This window comes from Castor canadensis, chromosome 19, assembly GCF_047511655.1.
Source record: "Castor canadensis chromosome 19, mCasCan1.hap1v2, whole genome shotgun sequence".
Taxonomy (NCBI): domain Eukaryota; kingdom Metazoa; phylum Chordata; class Mammalia; order Rodentia; family Castoridae; genus Castor; species Castor canadensis.
The window spans coordinates 33263320-33282378 of record NC_133404.1 but is presented as its reverse complement, the minus strand read 5'-3'; the positions used below and the strand labels follow the sequence as shown (position 1 = coordinate 33282378).

At 39.8% G+C, this 19059-nt stretch overlaps 1 long non-coding RNA gene across 1 annotated transcript in view; it reads left to right on the top strand.

The window, feature by feature from the left end:
- LOC141419229 (uncharacterized) overlaps positions 1 to 19059 on the top strand; it is a 75315-nt gene that overhangs the window by 47487 nt on the left and 8769 nt on the right. Inside the window, exon 2 of the long non-coding RNA XR_012443945.1 lies at positions 10924 to 11010. This is a non-coding gene — a long non-coding RNA (uncharacterized lncRNA). The remainder of the gene's footprint in view (positions 1 to 10923; positions 11011 to 19059) is intronic.

Sequence of the window (19059 nt, the reverse complement as noted above, 5' to 3'; positions counted from 1 at the left end):
GTTTGGAAGACAGAGCGAAGATGGCTTCAAATGATAGGTGTTAGCAGGACTTGAGATACAATCTGCGGGCTCCACCGGGGTGGGGAACCGCGCAGCCTCCTCGCGCTTGGGCGGCGGGGGAGCCAGACGCGCCTTGGGGGTCCCTGGCGCTGTCCCCACTTCCAGTGCGAGCATCATCGCAGCGGGGCCGGGAGACCATGGCCTGCCCCACACTCCTCTGCCTCCTCTGAAAGTCCCGGAGCCACTATTCCAACTGTCATCCCAGAAAATTCCGACAAATCTCTGCGCCCAATTTTGCTACTTTGTGTCTTCTATATGTGTGCAGGAAATCGACTCTTCGCGCTCTCTGTTACAGTCTCTATTTCTTTCTCGTTCTCTAGGAAACAGGCGAGTGCATACTGTATGTTCTCCTTCACAGAAACTTCCTCTAGACTGTCTTTGAGTTGTTTTGGTTTTTCTCTGAGTTTCCCTCTTCTCACCTAGTTAAATCAGAAGAAAAATTACATCAGGGCAGAGATATATTTCTGCCTGATTTTTTTTTTTTTTTGAAGGGAGGCTTCCTGCTAAGTTAGTGCTGCAGTCTTAGGTGTTCAGGGTCCCTTCGGCCAGCTGATTTTGCAAAGTGGGGAATACTCCTTTCTTTTCCCTGGCAGCTTTTCAGATGCTTTTCACCGCCTATCACCAGTAGAAAACAGCTCTGTCTAGTGATGGTCCAGACCTGCAGAGCTTTGTCCTGCCTTAAACTTAGAGTGGGGTGGGGAACCCTGACAGAACTCAAAATTAGCAACTCATCTGGACATGTAGCTTGCAGGATTGCTACTGGCCCTGGGATGCCAGCTTAGTTGTGGGAGGGCCGTTATCTGGAAAAATGGAGGCAGAAGCGATGTGGAGGAAAAGTGCATCCTAAAAGGTGTGATATGTTTATCCCAGCTGCATCCCAATAATCTCAGCCTAGAAAGAAACAGGGTTGGTAGTTTCAAAAGCAAACCAGCTTACAAAGTTCGTTTCCTTGAAGAGTTTTAGCTCAGTTCAAACCAGAAACTAGAAACTTTCCTGCTAGCAATGTTTAGGGCAGTATGATATGCTTAAAACTAAAGTGCAGAGTCTCCTCCCTTCTTCCCTTAAAAAACAAAACAAAACAATGTAAACATAAAGTGAGCAATCTTGTTTAACTCTGTAGGTGGAGAGGGAGAGAGTGTAAATAAATTGCAAATATGTAGCTAGTGACCATCCAGTGTTTCTCTCATGCTCAAGGAGGGTTGGTGTTTGAAAAGCAGCTCTTAGTAGCTAGTTTAATTAGATAAACTGTAACAAGCAAAAAAGTTTTAAACATTGGTTTCAAATTATTTCTTTCAGTGAGGATCTAGGATACATTTTATCCCCTACTCTTTATTATGCAACCAACCAGAGCCCTCCAACTTTGTTTTCCCAACCCCAAACTTCAATTATAAATTTCTTTCAGAACTATTTATTCTCTTGTCAGAATGTGCCTGATTTTAATAAACCTTAATTATTTGCTCTCCTTCTAGAACTCTCAGTTACTCCCAACAACTTATATCAGACATACAAACAGACCTCCAATTCCAGTTTGTGACAGAAGTTGAAGAAAGTTCATATTACAACTAAGTCCAAAGAAGTGCCCCAGCCCCTACCACGCACAGAGCAATTGCTGCAAAAACGAAGTTTAAAATTAAATAGTCATAAAGTGCATACGTGGAAAAGACCTTCAGAAAACAGAAATTTTTCTATAGCGCTGAAGTCGTAAAGGGAAGGGCATGGAAGATGTTATTTATTTTTCTATCATGATTGCAACTAGTGATAATTGTACTTCGAAGATAAAATTATAGTTCTCCAAAGACTGCCTTGTGCTATTTTTGCTTTAAATCTCACACAACTAAACAAATGCAGAATAGTTGTTCTTCAAATGATTATTCATTATTATTAATCAGGAAAAAATGGTAAAGTTACAGAATAATTTTCATTAAATAAGTAACACATGGAAGAATTTTAGCTCTCATAATAGAAAACCTCCTTCTAATATTTTGCCCTTGAAAAGATTGAGAGAGAGAAAATGTAAACGAATTACTCCCTTGGCTTGGTCTGTGTAAAATGAGATCCTTAAAAATGTGAGGAGGTAACACGTGCATAGAAAAATAAAAACTAAATTAAGAATATTCCTTTCTGCATTTGGACAAAGTCTTAACTGGTAAAACTCAACCTTTATTTCTTTTTCTTCTCTCCTCCACTCTAGGATCTGGTAGTACATCAATTTATACTCCAGAATCAAACTCAAATAGGCTTTAAACTTCCTTGGCTTTTCACTTTCTTGTCCTGTCTGCACTGTGTCCCTCCTTCTTCTTAGAAAGAACAAATTGTTGGGAAAAAAAAGTCACACATCTGAAATTTCCCTTCACATCCTTCCCAAAAGAAAAAGAATAAAGAGATTTAAGTCAAAGACATTAGAAGCTGTCAACAGCTATGATGCTGAAAAACAGTTGCACAAAGAAGAAAGGTCATCTACAAGAAAGTTGAAATAAGAACTCATATGTAAGTGAAATTGCTCTGGCAGAGGTGTTCTATATGGTGACAAAAATATGTACAGAATTGCCACTTGGAAATGTATGAAAAGGAAGATCCTGGTAGGTGGGAAGGGGGATAAATTTTTAAAGAGGAATAAATGAAAATAGGAAAATCTCCAGGAATGTTTTTTTCACCCCAATCTTTGCCAGTCTTCCAGGCAGTTTGGAGACATCCTGGAAAATGAGGCAAGAAAGTGGGGACCTGGGAGCTCTGTGAAGGGTGTGGGCTGTTTTACTGCCTTTGGGAGGAGAGTGAAGGATATCTCTTTTTATGGTTTTTCTCCCTTGTGAGGCTTGGAATAATAAACTCAAATGGCTGCCTCTCAGCCCCTGTCCATCTTCTTTAGCAAACTTGACATAGTGGAAGAAATATGACACGTGAATTATTAAAGAGGAGCTAGTTGACTTTTAACCCTGATTGCTTTTCTCAGACCCCATTACCTGCAAATTTATCTGGCAAAACACTGTGAGAATTATAGAGCATGCAAGCTAGAATGAAGAGAAAAAGGGGCTAGGGAGTTGTGAAAATATCAGAGAACAGCTGGGTATTTTACCTTACTATTTACTACACTCATGGGCATGAGAAATATGTTTCAGAAAACTCTAAGAAAGGGGTCAGTTTCTCTGTCCAAGAAGAAAGAAGAGATAAATTCAAGGGAATTTGGCACCATCCTTCCATCTCTCTGACTTCCCTCTCAAGGCAGAGCTTTGTAGGATTTAAAATTTCTGCTACTTGACTTAAATGCATTCTTAACTTTTTGAGCAAGAATCATATAAAGTGCTCTTCTTCGCCCTTCATTTTTCCTTTTGGATACAAACTCTTGCTTTCACTCAGTTGCAAACACTTCTCAAAAGAGAAGAAACACTTTCTATGCACTAAGATAGCCCAGACCCTTTCTAAGTCAGACTCATGCAAAAACTTTAGAGAATATCCAGAGACTATTTAATTTGTCCAACAGATAAGGTTGTAAAAATCAGCAATAATTATTCAGGCATTCAGACAGAAGTTTTTTGTGCTAATTAAGCAGCCATTATCTTGTGAGGTTGAATAACTGGGCAGCTGTTGATAGAATAAAATAGGAAGGAATGCATTGAACACTTAAGGGTTTCTTCTTTTTAAAAAGGGACACATGATAAAATAATAACTATTATTAGTAGTTAGTCCCTTGGGTGTAGATTTGTATATACTGTTGCCAAGGTGAAGGTAATAATTGAATTTATCCCAAATCTGAGTGATGGAGTAGCCAAAAATGACTCCATTGACAGAAGAGCCAGGAGGCAAGTGATGGATACTATTGTCCCAATGTGACCCTCCATTAACACTACCTTTCAGCATCTGGGTTCGGTCACTGGATCCCATCCCAGAGCCAAGAGGGCTGCCTGGCATATTCCAAGCATTTCAAGGGTTCCACACTGCCTGTACAACCCCACATCAACTTAATGGGTGGGGAGACTGACCGACATCCTGCTCCCTCTATCTCCCCTTGCCTTATTACCCCTCTCCAGGCCCATTGTTTGGCAGGTGCTGGCAATTTGCTCCTTATCTTGCCTCTGTTTACGAGGGCTTTTTATTAATAACAAAAGGAGAAATGCTATTAATATTAATTAACACCATAAAATGAAACAGTTTTGGGAATCTACTCAATGAATAATCTCACTGTCTAATTGGAGCTTGAGAGAAAGAGGTGGTGGGGGAGGGGGGAGAGGAGGGAGGAGGGGGAGATACAGATGACCTACTGGGTGACAGGCACAGGTTGGAAGGGTGACATTTTATTGTAAGCCTCCCAATGAAAGGAAGAAAAGGAAGGGACCAGTCAATTTAATGCAGGGACCAAGAGTGCAAGAGTGTTGCTAAGAGACAGAGATGCTGGTAAAGTTCTATCAGAAGCACTACTCTGACCTTATGCAAATAGAGGCGGCCAACTCTTTGTGGTACAGCTGAAAATTCCACCCCCTGTGTCACCAATACCTGGCATCCAGCCTTTTATTCAAATGTTCTCTAAAAACACACACAGAGGATGTGACAAAGCATGACACATTTAGGGGCTTTGACACACACATATAAAGAAAACCACAAGGAAAATGCTTGGGGGGGGTGGTGAATAGTAATAATAATAATTTTTTTTAACTTGGGGGAAAAATCAACATCAGATCCTCCTGTGGAAATGTCACCCATCTTTACCTTCTGGTACTGTCATTTTTCTTCAGCTGAAAAATAACCTAAAGATTCAGAAATTGCCTTCTCATTGCAGAAATAGAAGCTTATGAAGAAACCACAGTGTTGCTCAAAATATCGTCATGAATTTACACCCGAGGAGTGTGAGGAGGGATGGTGTGAGGGCTGGTGGGCTGGGGAAAGCTTGGTGTACATTAGAGAGATAACAGCATACCCCATCTTCCAGAGAAAATAAAGTGTGCATTTCTTTTCACTTTATCTACCCACTCTAGGACAAGGCTCACTCCGAAAAGTGAGAAGCTTGGGAACCAGTTGGGTCTCCCAGAAAGTTGGACATCCTTACAGTTAAAACGGAAAGGACATCTCAGGGAGCTGGTGGCACTTGGGCATCATCTGTGTGAGGGTCTCAGTCTGTTTGAGATAGGTTGAGGAGGTGGTATGTGTGCTGCTGGCACATGCAATAGGAGGAAGCTCCCAGGGCACTCCTCTGTGCAGGTAGGTACATTTTCAGCTGGAGCTGAAGCTAGAAGTTGCCACACGAGTGGCCCCTGGTCTTAAGAGAGAAACCCCAACCCTACCTCTCAGTGTGGCCAGCCAAGAGGTTGGGATCTGGGCAGGAGTACTTCCAAGTGTCCAAGCCAAATTCTTTGTTTCTCTCCTTCCCCTTTCCCTCCAAACTAATTTGTCCTTCACCCATGGCTGAGTCAACTATCATAGGGAACAGGACTCACCTTCACCAGGACAGTCTTTCTCCCAGGAAATCCTCTTGACCTTAGGGTCCCAATTCTGAGAAGTTGAACAACTCAGAGAACTACATGAAGTTCACAGTTCTTGGCTGTGTGGGTTCCCCCAGGGCTCTAGGAACTTTTGGGGCCTGGTGATGGAGGTGAGTGGAAGGTTGGAAGAACTGGGACAGGGCTGGAGAAGGGAAGGGCTTTTCCACTGCCACACACCTACCCTCCTGCAGTTCTAGGAGCCAGCCAGGTCTGAATGCATCCAGAATCCAACATAACCTTGTGCCTCTTTCCTTTCCTGCCAAGTAGAACAAAAACGTTTTCTCTAAGCGAAAGCAAAGCATCACACATAGAAGTTGGAAAACCCAATTTAGCCAGGCTGCTTTATACACACTCCATCCCCTCCCCCTCTCTGGATTTCAATATTGATAAAACGTTTCACATCTTTATGATAATAATTGCAAATGAATACATTTTTCAACTTGGGGGCGTTTCAAGCGTTCGTTGGTGAGTAACTTCCAGGGCAACTTCTCCTTGGGATTCTCCCTCCTCCCCTTTTAATGGTAGGACTTTTCATAATGTGCACAATACTATTAAAATTTCATATTAGCAGTGTGTATGGTGAACTTTGTAATGGGAAATTCAATAGCTGCTGTAAATATTAATGGAATATGAAACGAAGCCACAGCCTCGGCCAATCCTGACAGTAAAACAGAGTGAGCATGTGGCGGCCCCGGGGCGAGAGAGGCCTTTCCTCTTGTCGCTCTCGCTTTATTACATTAGCGCGGGCCTCCCCGTGCCGGCGTGGGCTCAGAAGCCGAGGCGCCGGGTCACCCATGACAAATGTCCCCGTGTCTCGCCAACAGGCCCCGCCTGGCCCTGCCACTCCATCTGCCCAACAGGTCCCAGGAGAGTGCTTGCGGGTGTCACTTTCAGGTAAAGAGCTCTTGAAAGCGCAAAGGCTCCCCAAAGGTTACAAGGGTACCAGAGCCTCCCCAAGTCGCAGCAGCCTGGGCTAAGGAAAACCCTAAGCGCATGTGTTAACGAACCCCAAGTGAGTCTCGGGGGATTATCTCTATTCGGATAACCTAAGCCTCATGCGTCCCCATCCCTGCCAGCAGGACCAGCACAGAACTGGCGGGGGTCGGGGTGGGTGGGTGGGGTGGGATTTTGTGCCAGCTGCCATCATCCACGCGCGTCCCGGCGCTGTTCTGCGTCGCTAATGCCCCATGGAGCAGCCTCTTGGGACAACCTGGACGCGGGGACAACGTTTGCAGTGATTTGCGGGTTTTGCGATGGACCCTAGGCCCTGGGGCCACCAACTCACCCTCTGCCCCGGCCCGAATCTGGGAGAAACCCGGAGGGGGGGGGGGATGGTATGCGTAGACTCTGGAGGAAGTCGCGCTACCTGGGGTCTCGGGGGGGGGGGGGGGGGCCCAGATTCGGTATGAGCCTGGGTTGCGGCCAAAGAGGGTCCGGAGGAGGCCTGACGCGCTGACAAACGTGGCCATCAACACCTCGAGCTGTCCCGACGAGTTATTTCAACAGGCTGGGAAAGATTGGTATTTGAGTGGCAGGCGACGCCTTTCCTCACTCTCAGTATTTATGTTGGGGTGATGGCACTTAGGAGAGCTTAGGTTTGGATGGGACATTAATCTTCACTTGTTAGGAGATAGGCTGTCACTATTTACCAAGGGCCTTACCTCTCCCTAGGGACGCTGTCCTTCTTCCAGAGCTCGGTCACTCCCCACCAGGACTCGGTCAAGGCGCACTACAGAGGAGAGGGAGCCGGGTAAACTCTGGCAGGGCAAGCGAGTTGCAGACGCCAGGCATGAGCCCAAAGCTAAGGTCAAAATCGACTTTAAAAAAAGGAGTCCAGCCTGACTTGGCGCTCTGGACTGTCCTGACATCCACCTCTTTAATTTTTGCCTGTTTGCAAGTGGGGACAGTGGAATACTTTCTCCTGGTGAGGAGCTATTTGTTTTTTAAGCCACAAACCACACAGGCGCTAACAACCTCGCTGTTGACTCAGGGCAGCCGTCTAACCATCCCCCTGCACCTGACCCACAAGTCTCACCGGTGTGAAGTCATCGATCATCGCCTTTTTACCACCAGCTCTATGGAGTCACTTTTCTCTCAAATTCATGCAGGGCTTCCTCTTTTAAATTATTTCCTGTCCAGTTGTTTCTCCCCCACCTCCAATTAATCCAGAATATCGTACTTCCTCTCATTTGCTCCACAGGCACACAAACAGAGCAAAATGAATTAAAATAAAGACGAAATTGAAATGCACCGGGGTTCCTCCCCTCTGTCCCCCTCCCCGCCCAGTAGGAAATGTTTCAACAAGGCGGTCACGTTTTCCAGATCTGTTGAAATATTTCAGGTGAGATTTGCATTCTCCCCGACCCTCTGGCCAGTTCCCTCACCCCTACCCGCTTTCATTTGTACACCTCCAAGTTAAATAGTTGGGTCTCCTTGTTTCTTTGGAGCCATTCAAATCCACTTGTTTCCCTCCAGGATCTCCCAACTTCTTCCCTTTGCCCTTTAAAAGAGTTACACTTTCGAAGAAGACTTAAAAAAAAAAAAAGGAGAAGAGAAGGATATAGGTTTTGTAAGTGTTAAATAACTTTCTCAGCGTGTATTAAAGGAAGATTGTATTTTATCAACAGCTGATTGATGCAGCCGTGTGATCCTGTCGGTTTGTCTATAGTATCGTATTTATTTAACCTGCTGGGGGACTGTGTGCAGGGGCAGCCTGTTCACGCTGACACGAGCATGCACATTACACACTACCCCAGGTATTTTGATTGATTGTTCCCACCCCAAAGACTTTGGTTCATAATTTAGCACAGCAGGCTCTGCATCACAGACTAGGTTAAAAAAAAAAATCTTGTGGGAAATTTCAATGAACCACTACTGCCAACAAACCACTCTCCACCTGCAGCCCCCAAATATTTTCAATGCCTCTTGAGATGGTTCAGTTTACATAATTAATAATTATAGGGCATAGGACCTTTATTTATCACAGTTCCCATTAGATGATTCATTTCAAGCTCTGACTGCATCAGCATTTCTTTAAATGGGGGTGACACAGGGGTGGAGAGGTGGTGAGGACAATGTGGAATAGTGTGGGCTTCTTTTTTCTTTCACTGTCTTTCAACAGCAGATTTGGGGTGTGGAAACAAAAAGGCAGACAAAATGGTTCTTTTTTTCTTTATTTTTTTACAGATAGTCTTCTGAGGTTGTGTTGGCAACAAACTGGATTTTTGCTGTTATTATTTAATTCCATAGATGAAGTGAAAAAGTGTTCAGTACATAATGTTCTGGGCACATACTTTTGATAATTTTGAAAGTAGTGACCTGAAAGTAGTATTATCGAGGTACTTTCTATGAGATTTCTAAAAGGAAGGAGGGCTTCTCCAAAAACAAAACTTTTTTTTTTTTGTGCTAGGGCCAGCAGAGTACACGTGTATATGTGTAATGACTAATTTGTGTTTATTGGATTGTTTTTGCTCTGTTAAAAATGGGGTACATTTTTCTAGACATCTTTTTAGATTACTATTTTTCTGGCTAGTAATATATATATTTTAAATTCATTTAAAAAATGAATTTGGGCCATTTCTCCCCTGTGTTCCTCATCCCCTCCCTCTCCCCCACCCCCTTGCTTTAGTAATATTTTTATATGTATGCAAAACAAAAGTTTTAAGCATGTATTGTTTTCAGCGACGGAAATGTTGTTTATCATGCTTGGTGTTTTTACATTTGTCTTTTAAAGACTCTTGAATCCCCAAAACGCCATCTTAGTACAACTATGTATCTCTTTGTCCATCAGAGTATAATTTTGCCATTTTAGGTCAAATGGGAAAGTCATTACCAAAGTGGTTTGTTGCTTAAGTATCTAATGCTACAGTTTAAGGTGGAGATTCAAGTCTTAAAAAAAGATACTAGGAACATAATTGTTCCCCAAATAAGTCAATGTATCTAAAGCAGTTTCCCCCCTCACTTCAGTTCTTAGGTTATTATTGGGAGAAAAAGTTTTACAAATACCTAACTGATGGCAGATGATGACAGCATTGATTGTTAAAACTTTCTTTTTCATTCTTGAATATTATTCACAAAAGTGTACCTTTTAACTTCATTGTGTGCCTTAAAATGTTGCAAAGACATTAACTAGATGTGAGACTAGTGTAGAGACTGAAGCCTTTCTTGGATTGTCTCTTATTTAGGACAGATTTGAGAAATCCTGATACTATGGCTTCTTTGCTGATAATATCATGTTCAGCAACTCTTTTTATCCCTAGATGTTGCTATTTATCCTTAGATGATATTCAATGACAAAAAACAGAGCATTTGCAAAACTCCAGGAGATGTATCTTTCTGCTGAGAAAACAGCCTTTATCAAAAGTATGTACAGACACACTATTCAGAGAGAAAGAGAAAGGGCAGGCTGGCAAAGGAAATATTTACCCATGCCCTGTGGCAGTACAGTGCACCAAGGAAGACCTGGTGAGGTTAAGGGAAGGCCAATTTGTTTTCAGTGAACACATTCTCCACATTTTAATCACATGAGCTTAAGAAGTTTTGAAATACCACATAGATCGATCTGTGGTCACTTTCCAAAATGACTTAGAAGTCATTGGTTTGCATTGAGAGTAAACCTTGTAAAGACATTCATTACCAGGTTTCTTCATAGAACACTATACCCATTATCTATAATAATGAAGAAAATAATTTCACATGTTGTTTCCTGAAGAGTCAAATAAATTGAATGAGGTCTTATTTCTTTTTGAGGGGACACTATTTTAAATGCATGAGCATACATACATACATACATGTACAAATTAAGTTCTTTGAAGTTTGGCTAGCTCCTTGTTGTGCAGCCCTGGGCAAGTGACTTAATTTCGTTGTGCCTGAGTTTGTTCATCTAGTGAAATACATTATTATGCTGTTCTTAGGGTTTGCTGTGAGGATTATGTGAATTAACTCATGTGAAGCTCTTATGGCTAAACCTGACATTTGATAATTCCTAATTATTCACTAGCTAGTACCTATAGCCTATTACTATAGCCTTATGTTTTTATTGACAACAATATTTTTGTTATGGTTACCTATACTATTGTGACCAGACTCCAAAACTTAAACTCTAAATTCGAATTGCTTCTGATTAGTGAAGTTTCAGAAGTGTAAAACTGTCAACAAGGAACTAAGTGATCACCAGCCTCTTTGTGTTCCTAAGCCCCAAATATGCTAAATAACCTTATATGTAAAAGCCAAGGTAAAATGCAGCCCCAGAAAGTGCTGGGAATGTCACCAAAATATTAATAAGTCAAGTCACAGAAAAAGTCAACCAAAGCCCCTAAAAAGTCAAACAGCCGGGTCCTTGTTATCCAAACACTTTACTATTTTTTTCTTGTGCCTTTTTTTTTTCTTTCAGTACTGGGATTTGAACTCAGGGCTTCACACTTTCTAGGCAGGTGTTCTACCACTTGAACCATACCTCCAGCTCCAGTCACTTTGCTTTGTAAGTATGTCTGCATTGCTTTAACACCCTCTGGTAATGACATTTAACATGTTAATGACAGTTTAACACTCTGTTAAAAGCATCCTTTCATAATGTACATTTTATAGGTGCCAGGCACTATTCTCTGTTAGACTAAGTTCAATTTTATTTCTAATAGGGAAAGATATGACTTAATGACATGTTAGAATATTTTTTAAAATCTAGGATCTTAATGTGACAATGAATGGGTTGAAATGATGAAAATCTTCAGGACTTGATTTTTTCCCCCCCAGCCACATGTTGAGTTTTTCCTACCTACATGCTGAATTAAGACAAAACCAACTTGATTGGAAATGATAGCAGTGTTATCTCAACTGTGGAGTATCTTTCTTTTTGTTTTTGAGTTGGACTCATGCCACTCTCCATAGTAACTTGGGATCAGAGCTAAAGTGAAAGTGGAGTGTTTGAGAGGTGGTTAACAGCATCCTCCCCTTCTGTCTCGGTCACCCTCTGGATACAGAATATGACTTGCTTTTGTTACTGTTAGATCACAGAACCTCAGGTATGAGTAGTTTTTATTTTACGTCCTTCCCCCAACTAATTCCTGCTATCAAGCCTGCACAGGAGCTGGTGTTTTCTGACATGTGTCAACGTTAACCTTGCACTTGGAATCACATGCCTCTTCTCTTTCAGTCAACATTCTACAACCTCCTCACTTCCTTTCTTTACAATGTCTTCAATGTCATAAGACATTACACCAAAAATCCAGGAAGTCCTGATTTGCTAGACTTTGCACATCTGATACAATATTTTCTCTTAAAAATCATGACATTGCTTTATTTGATATGAGAGGTGAATTTTTGATGTGTAAACTCAGCTTCAGTATTAGATATTTTCTCATTTTTTTCTTAATTAATTCACTTTTTTAGGTTGGGGTAAAGGTAAGTTTGCTGAAATATAAAAACCTTCCTCTTATGTCTTTTCCTAATTGCTCAGTAGGCCAGAAATATTCACATACAGACCAACAGGAGTCTCAAGATTGCCTAAAAGGCATGAAACAAGCATATTAGAATATCCTCAGAAAGGCAAATCTACCACTGTGATCTGTTTCTGAATGAAAACTGGTGGATTTAAGGAAGTATCATGGTTCTCCTTTAAGTTATATATAAATTCTTTTTTTAAAAAAATTGCTCTGTTTGAGATTTTAGCAAGTAGTTAAACTAGTTTACACATTTCCCCCCTTCCTTTCAAGTACAGCTCCTAAATAAGCAGACACTTTAACTCGCCTTCCCATTAGACAGACTTTTCTTTATTGCCTTTTCATAGCACAGCTATCAAAAATAAGATAATGTCCAAAGGTCTGGGCCCTAATCAGCTTTCTAGCTGAGTTTAAAGTGTCTCAGGCTGTTTAAAGGTAGCCCTGGTTTTGTGTGTGGGCCCACGGAGGTGTTTGCTCTGCCACATTTTGATGGAGAGGGTAACATGTTTGCTAGATAAGGAGAAAGGGACCAGCCAAAAAAGCAAGGGTCTGTTTGATAAACCTTGACATATTTAGCCATTTTTCACACACATGAAAGGAAGCTTTAAAATGCCAAGGAAAATAGAGGTGTCCATTCAAGCACGCTAATGTTTATCAAGACAAAAAAGGTAAATAAAGAAAATTGGCATTTTGTAGTCTATTAAATTAATTAGCTCAAGAGCTTATCATTAAATTGAAAGCCTGGATAAAACACAAGTCTATTTCTTGTTGTTGTTATTAAACATGAAAGGTAAGTTCTTTAAGTTAATGGGCATTGGAAAGACAGTTATTTTTCTTGGCTTGGGCTACCCTAGTAGAAGTTTTGAGCCCTATAAAAAAGGAATTCATGAATTGAAGTTAAACATTTATAAGACTGATCTGCATGTACTTAGGGTGAGAACATTATTTGAAGTCTGTGTTAAAGTACATGATGACATTCTTTGTACAGTGACATGTATCCTGAAACAGATTGATAAAAGTCAGAATAAAAATATGCCAGTAGGCATATACTTAACAATTAGAAGTTGGTATGCTCTAAATATCCAATTGAAAATTTAAGTTCACATGTAAAAGATGTTTTAAAACAAAAAAGCTTCACAATCTAGAGAGATTTTAAAAATGATGGGGTGAATTAATCATTGTTTTATAAAATGTTCCCTTTTCTAGAAATAGGAAAGGAGAAAACATCAACAAATTGAAGTTATCTCTCAAAATAAGAATTTCAATTGCATAAGTGTAAGGATAATTTGGGACTCAGCTTTCATAATGTGATGACTGCAAGTTGATTTAGAAGAAAATATCAACTCTTAAGTCAATATCCTAGTAAAGTTTACTGTTTTTTTCTTAGATAAGGTATTTTATTGGTCTCCTTTTTTCCAAATTTAAGTATTCAATAAATGAAAGAATGACCCATAATGATTAATTCATCTATAGAATATTTAAGAATATAATCACTTGGATCTCTAGAAATGCGTTTCTTCTATGTATTAATTATTTTGAACACTTTTGTGTCTTAGTGTTAATAATCTATATGAGTGTAGAATTTTAGATGAATTTAATGTCAACTAGGGATTAATGTACATTAATTAAATTGACTGTATCTTCTTTAATGAGGAAAAAAGGATTTAGTTTTAATACTGATGATCTTAATAAAGCTTCTCTCTACTTATCCATATTTTCTCAACATTAGGAATTATTTTTATCACAAGGCGAATTAATTTAATATTGGCAAGGTACAAAACATGGGTAAATCAAGTGATTGCAAACTGACTTTTTGTTATTGAGGTTGTGTAATCAAGCTATGTAACTTTCAATTAAAAAGGAATCAATTTATATCAGCTATTCAAAAATAAAAACATAAATTGGACTTCCCATTTAATTTTCTTTTGAGTATTATATAAAATGGTTAACTGTTCAACAGAATTTGGCATAGAAAGTATCTATCATATATTATAAGTGTTTAGCATGCTTGTTTCAATTCTCATAAGGTGAAAGTCCTATCTTACAAGTATGTTTAAGGTAAATTTATTGTTACAAAAGGTACAATACCATGTAATAAAATCCTAATAGAAATCTGTGAAGTCTCTGGAATTATTTTATCACTTTGTTGACAAAGATAGATACCACCCCAATCACACACATGGAGAGCACAAAATGTTTCCTGGTGTGTCCCTGTGTCCCTGTATACACTTACATGCGAAAAAAGAAGGGAAACAGTTGAGCACACCAAACCACCTTGAAGTTCTTATTGCTTATTCTTGGAGGAGTTATTAATGGTAGTTGTAGGTTATAATTCTCTTTCTTCAGTCTCTCTCTCTCTCACTCTCTCCCTCTCTCTCTCTCCCCATCTCTCCCTCTCTCTCTCTCTTAAGACAGACTCTTACTCTGTATCCCAGCCCAGGTTCACTTTTAACTGATGATCCTCCTGCCGCTTCCTGTATCCAAAGTCTCAAATGTTGGGATTATAGATGTATACCACCACATGCAGCCCAATTCCTTCTTAAAATAAATCTTTGTTATTATTTTGAGATGGAAGAGGAATACAGAGAACAGAGGGACTAGCAAAAAACCAAACCAAACTATATTCATAAATATACACTGAAATTAAAATTGTAATCCATAAATATGTAAAATTATATGTCATTGAAATATGTATATATTACAAACATCAAGGACTGAAGGCGTGGCTGAAGTAGTACAGCACCTGCCTAGCAAGTAGAAAGTGTAGAGTTCAAATTCCAATACCATAAAAAAAAGTATTAAAAAAATGAGCCAAAACCAAACCCAAAATCCAGGTCTTTTCCTCTCCCATATGATGCCTACTCTTCCTTCCTTCCTTCCTTCCTTCCTTCCTTCCTTCCTTCCTTCCTTCCTCTCTTTCTTTCTTTCTTTCCTTTTCTCATTCACACAGGTGGATATTGAACCCAGGGCCTCACACATGCTAGGAAAGTGCTCTATCACTGAGCCACACCCTCAATCCCAGCCCACATTTTTTATTTTTTTTTCTAGCCCTTCATGAAGATGCCTCATGAATGAATATGCAGCTGTTTCCCCTCACTTCTCTCGAGGCTCTCCTCTTGTGTTCAAGGGCCCAACAGACTTCTCTTTCAACACCACATATTACAGTGGATGCACAGGTCCCATCAAGTGTGACTCTTTGGCAGGCCATTGCTGGTGCCTTACTAGGCTCATCTCCCTGCTAGTCAGATATGAAGTTGTCTCTAAGGCAAATTAAGCAAAGATGTGTATATTAACTTTAAACCTGGAAACACGGTGATCTAGACTAGAAGTTTCTACTTTAAAAAATGTTATTCCCTGATTTAGCCACCAAATGGCACCAGCCTAGGAAAGCTCTTCTCAGCATTACTAGCTTGGTCTCAGCTTTGTCTTTTCTATTTAAAGAATAAAATCAACTTCTCTGGCTTTCTGAGAATATGCAAGCAGAGATCAAAAGTTCCTAGCTTGATGTTGGCAGAGTAGTTTCCATAAAAGATGAATCTCATTATTATCTTCTGAGATGGTGATCATAATGAATCTCAGAAACCAAATCATTTAAAGCCTAATTGAGAGAAAACTGAGTGGGAATGAACAAAACATCTCAAATGCTTTCAAAGGGAACTAGGAAGAAGGAAGGACAGGTACTGCATGTAGTGGATCTTGGGCTCAACGTTCTTGTAATTCAATCTATTTGAAAACAGTTAAAAAGATGACCATGCCATTTGTTAGAGGTGACAGAGAAAGGATAACTGAATTATGCCAGTTACTCAAATCATTGTTTTGTAAGCCAAGTTGCAAAAAAATGGAGCCATCTGGGAAATTTTTTAAATATCCATTTTACAAGGACCAAGAAACATCTTTTTTCTACAGATAGAAGCATGCCATTTACAAGTATAATTTTAAGTATTTGTTAGAAATGAGATACCATGGCTGTGTAATACCAAGATGAGATCTGGTTGCTGTAAGAGTAAAATTGTTTGTTTGTTTTTTGATTGTTTCTTTTGATACTCAGCAAATCACACTATTTCCCTTCTCCAAATAACATTCTGATGTGGGAGGATGAAAAATGAACACCAAAGACATTGTCAGGGGAAAAAGATGCAAACCACAGTGTAAAATTATGTATTCTGGTCCAACCTCATTTTTCCCTTAACAAGTGATATTGTATTCCCTAACTTGCTTGCTGACTTTGCTTAAACTCTCTGACCTTAAGTTTACTATTCTACATTCTTTTCCTCTTGAGATACATCATTGAACCCAGAGATCACCAAGTTTTAAGAAAGGGAAAGCAGCTGTTTAAAAAAATCATTTTGTAGTTCCAAAGGAATAATCCTAGAGGCTAGAGATGTTCTGTGGGTCATTGGTTTGTTTTGTCTGGGTTGGCTGATGATAGGTGAAGGTAACTTTTAGCACCAGGTTTCCAGTGGTGCTTCTCAAACTATTCCCTGCATAAGAATCACCTGAAGAGCTTGTTAAATCACAAACTCCCAGGCTACACAGTTAGCAATTCTGACTTGCACTTTTTCTAAGTTCTCAATTGATGCTGAGACTGGCCTTGTAGGTGAGCATGGAAGTGGTGAGCTAGTATAGTGCTGCTCCAGCTGGTTTGGCAAGTATTAGACTCACTTAAGTACTCATCTGGGATTTCTTCCTTCTGCTCTTTTTGGTTCCTTCCCTCCTTGTAGCATATTGATACCTTAGTGATGATTACAGCTTGTACTTTTGCTTTGGGATGGGGAAAGAGTAGAATGTTGCTATTGCTGAATTTAGCAGAAAATGCCCAGTTCTGTTGAGAAGAAAATCATTGCTAAATATTTTGCAGATGATCTGCTTCATAAATAATTATACCTAATGTCCAGCATGGTGATTACTTGTCCCAGGCAATGACAACTTTGTCCTAGGTACATAGAATTTCATTCATGCCTAATTCACAGGTGAACAAAGCAAATTTCTGAGAGGTGAATTAGCTCATCTTAGGTCAACCAGAAACCGAGTGGCAGAGCAGAAATTTAAAGCAGGATAATATGATTCCAAAGCCTATTCTCTTTTGTCAATGCCCCCAAATTATATGCACACATGTTAATTATATTCATTGACAAAATATAATATAAAACATAAATTGCTCCAAAAAGGCTTCAAAATGATCAACAAAATGCAAATGATATTGTTAAATAAAACAGATTAGAAGGAAATAAAACAAGATAATAAGGAAAAGAAGATGTAGTACAAGTCATATTTCATAAAGCCCTATTCTCTTGTTAGCAGTTGTGAACTTGAATCTGAACTTACAAAGAAAGGACAGGCTTTAAGGGTACCAAGGACTCCTTGTTGATATGGGCCAGGTGAAGGTAGGGAGGAAGCAAAACTGGATGAAGTTGCATCATATCCCAAATGAACCCTGACCTGGTCTCCAAGTTCAGATGGCTTCTTGTGCTTGTGACAATCTGAGATGGCTAGAAATGTACTCACAGATATACCTGCATCTGAGGCAAGAAGAAGAGAGGTGAGGCCAACCAGGAACACTAATTGCTATTGTCTTAAGGCAACCTACATGGAATTGTACATTTGAACTCTGGGTGCTTGTTCATTTAATTCCATCTATATATTGTCTGGCACAGCATTATAGACAGATAGGCACTTTATTACTGTATTTATTACAGTAATAAATAATAATATACTATTATTATTGTTATCATTATTAATTTTTGGCACTGGGGAATAAACTCAGGGCCTCATGGTTGCTAGACAAGTGCACTACCACTTGTCTTTTGCTTTTGGTTTATTTTTCAGATAGGGTCTCATGCTAACTTTGTCTGGACTTGTCTTGATCCTCAATCCTTTTACCTCTACCTCCAAATAGCTGGTATTACAGGTATCTAGCACCAACCCCAGCCCTAGGTTCTTAATTAAACGGTACCACAAGGTTGATGATAATCCTTCAGACTAATTTTTCTAAATCAAACAAATATCACACCCTTCATACACTTTAACACTTGAAGTTCTTCCTTGCTCTCCCAATTTCATTTTTTTTTAGATATTTCAATACATTAAGTTAATTGAAACATAGGTGGGCTTTAGGATAAGTAATTTAAGAAGAAGAAACAAAAATAGTCACTGGAAGTGTAGCTTTAGCATAGCAAGGCACAAGATCCTGGATTCAATTCCCAGCCCTGAAGAAGAAGGAGGAGGAGGAAGAGGAGGAGGAGGAGGAAGAAGAAAAAGAAAGAAAGTCATGGGAAGAAAACAAGATAAACACAAAACAAGAAGCTTTCTTGTCCAAGGGCAAAGACATTGTCTTCCACTACAAAAACTTTCCCAGAGAGCCTAGTATACAAGTTTTCTCATCTGCAAACAAGGGGATTGATGTTCTAAGGTCTTGTTTGGCTCTAATTCTTGCAAAGGCATTAGGTAGACAGAAATTTGATGGAGTTGGAGATAGGAAAAGGAGGAACAAGGGGGTAATCTTCAGAGCACCAGAGCCAAGCATCCTCTGAGATGTAGCCAAGCAGCTTCTGAAGCAGCTGTTTACCTCATAGGATGAAACCGACAGTCTCTTCCCATAGGTGTGCACAGTACAGATCAGCCAAGCAGCTCAGAGCAGAAAGTTCAGCCCAGGCTGGAAGCCATTTCCAAGGAATGTAGATCTTCTGCCAACTGCATCACTTGAGTCATCTTCCACATTCCAATTAAAATGAGTAAGTGGATTCATCAGATACTCATAGGGCTTGGGTTTGACTTTGCAAGTCTGCCATGTTGATGTTCAGAAGTTCACCTGGGTTTTCCAAAGACATTTGGTAGAAGCCAACCTATTAATACTTTTTAAGTTGCCAAAAGTGACTTCTTAAACTTGTACACTTCAATCTGAAAATATGCCCCTTCCTTTTTTTTTTTAGCACGATTGCTTGACTAGTACAAATCAAATAAAAAAGAAGAAAGCAAACAAAGAAATTTCTGGTTGATGCTTCCTCATTTGACTATTTGGTAATAGTTCATGATGAGAAGACTTGTGTTTCTGCTAGCTGAGCTCTTGCTATGTTCTTCAGTGGACCATACTG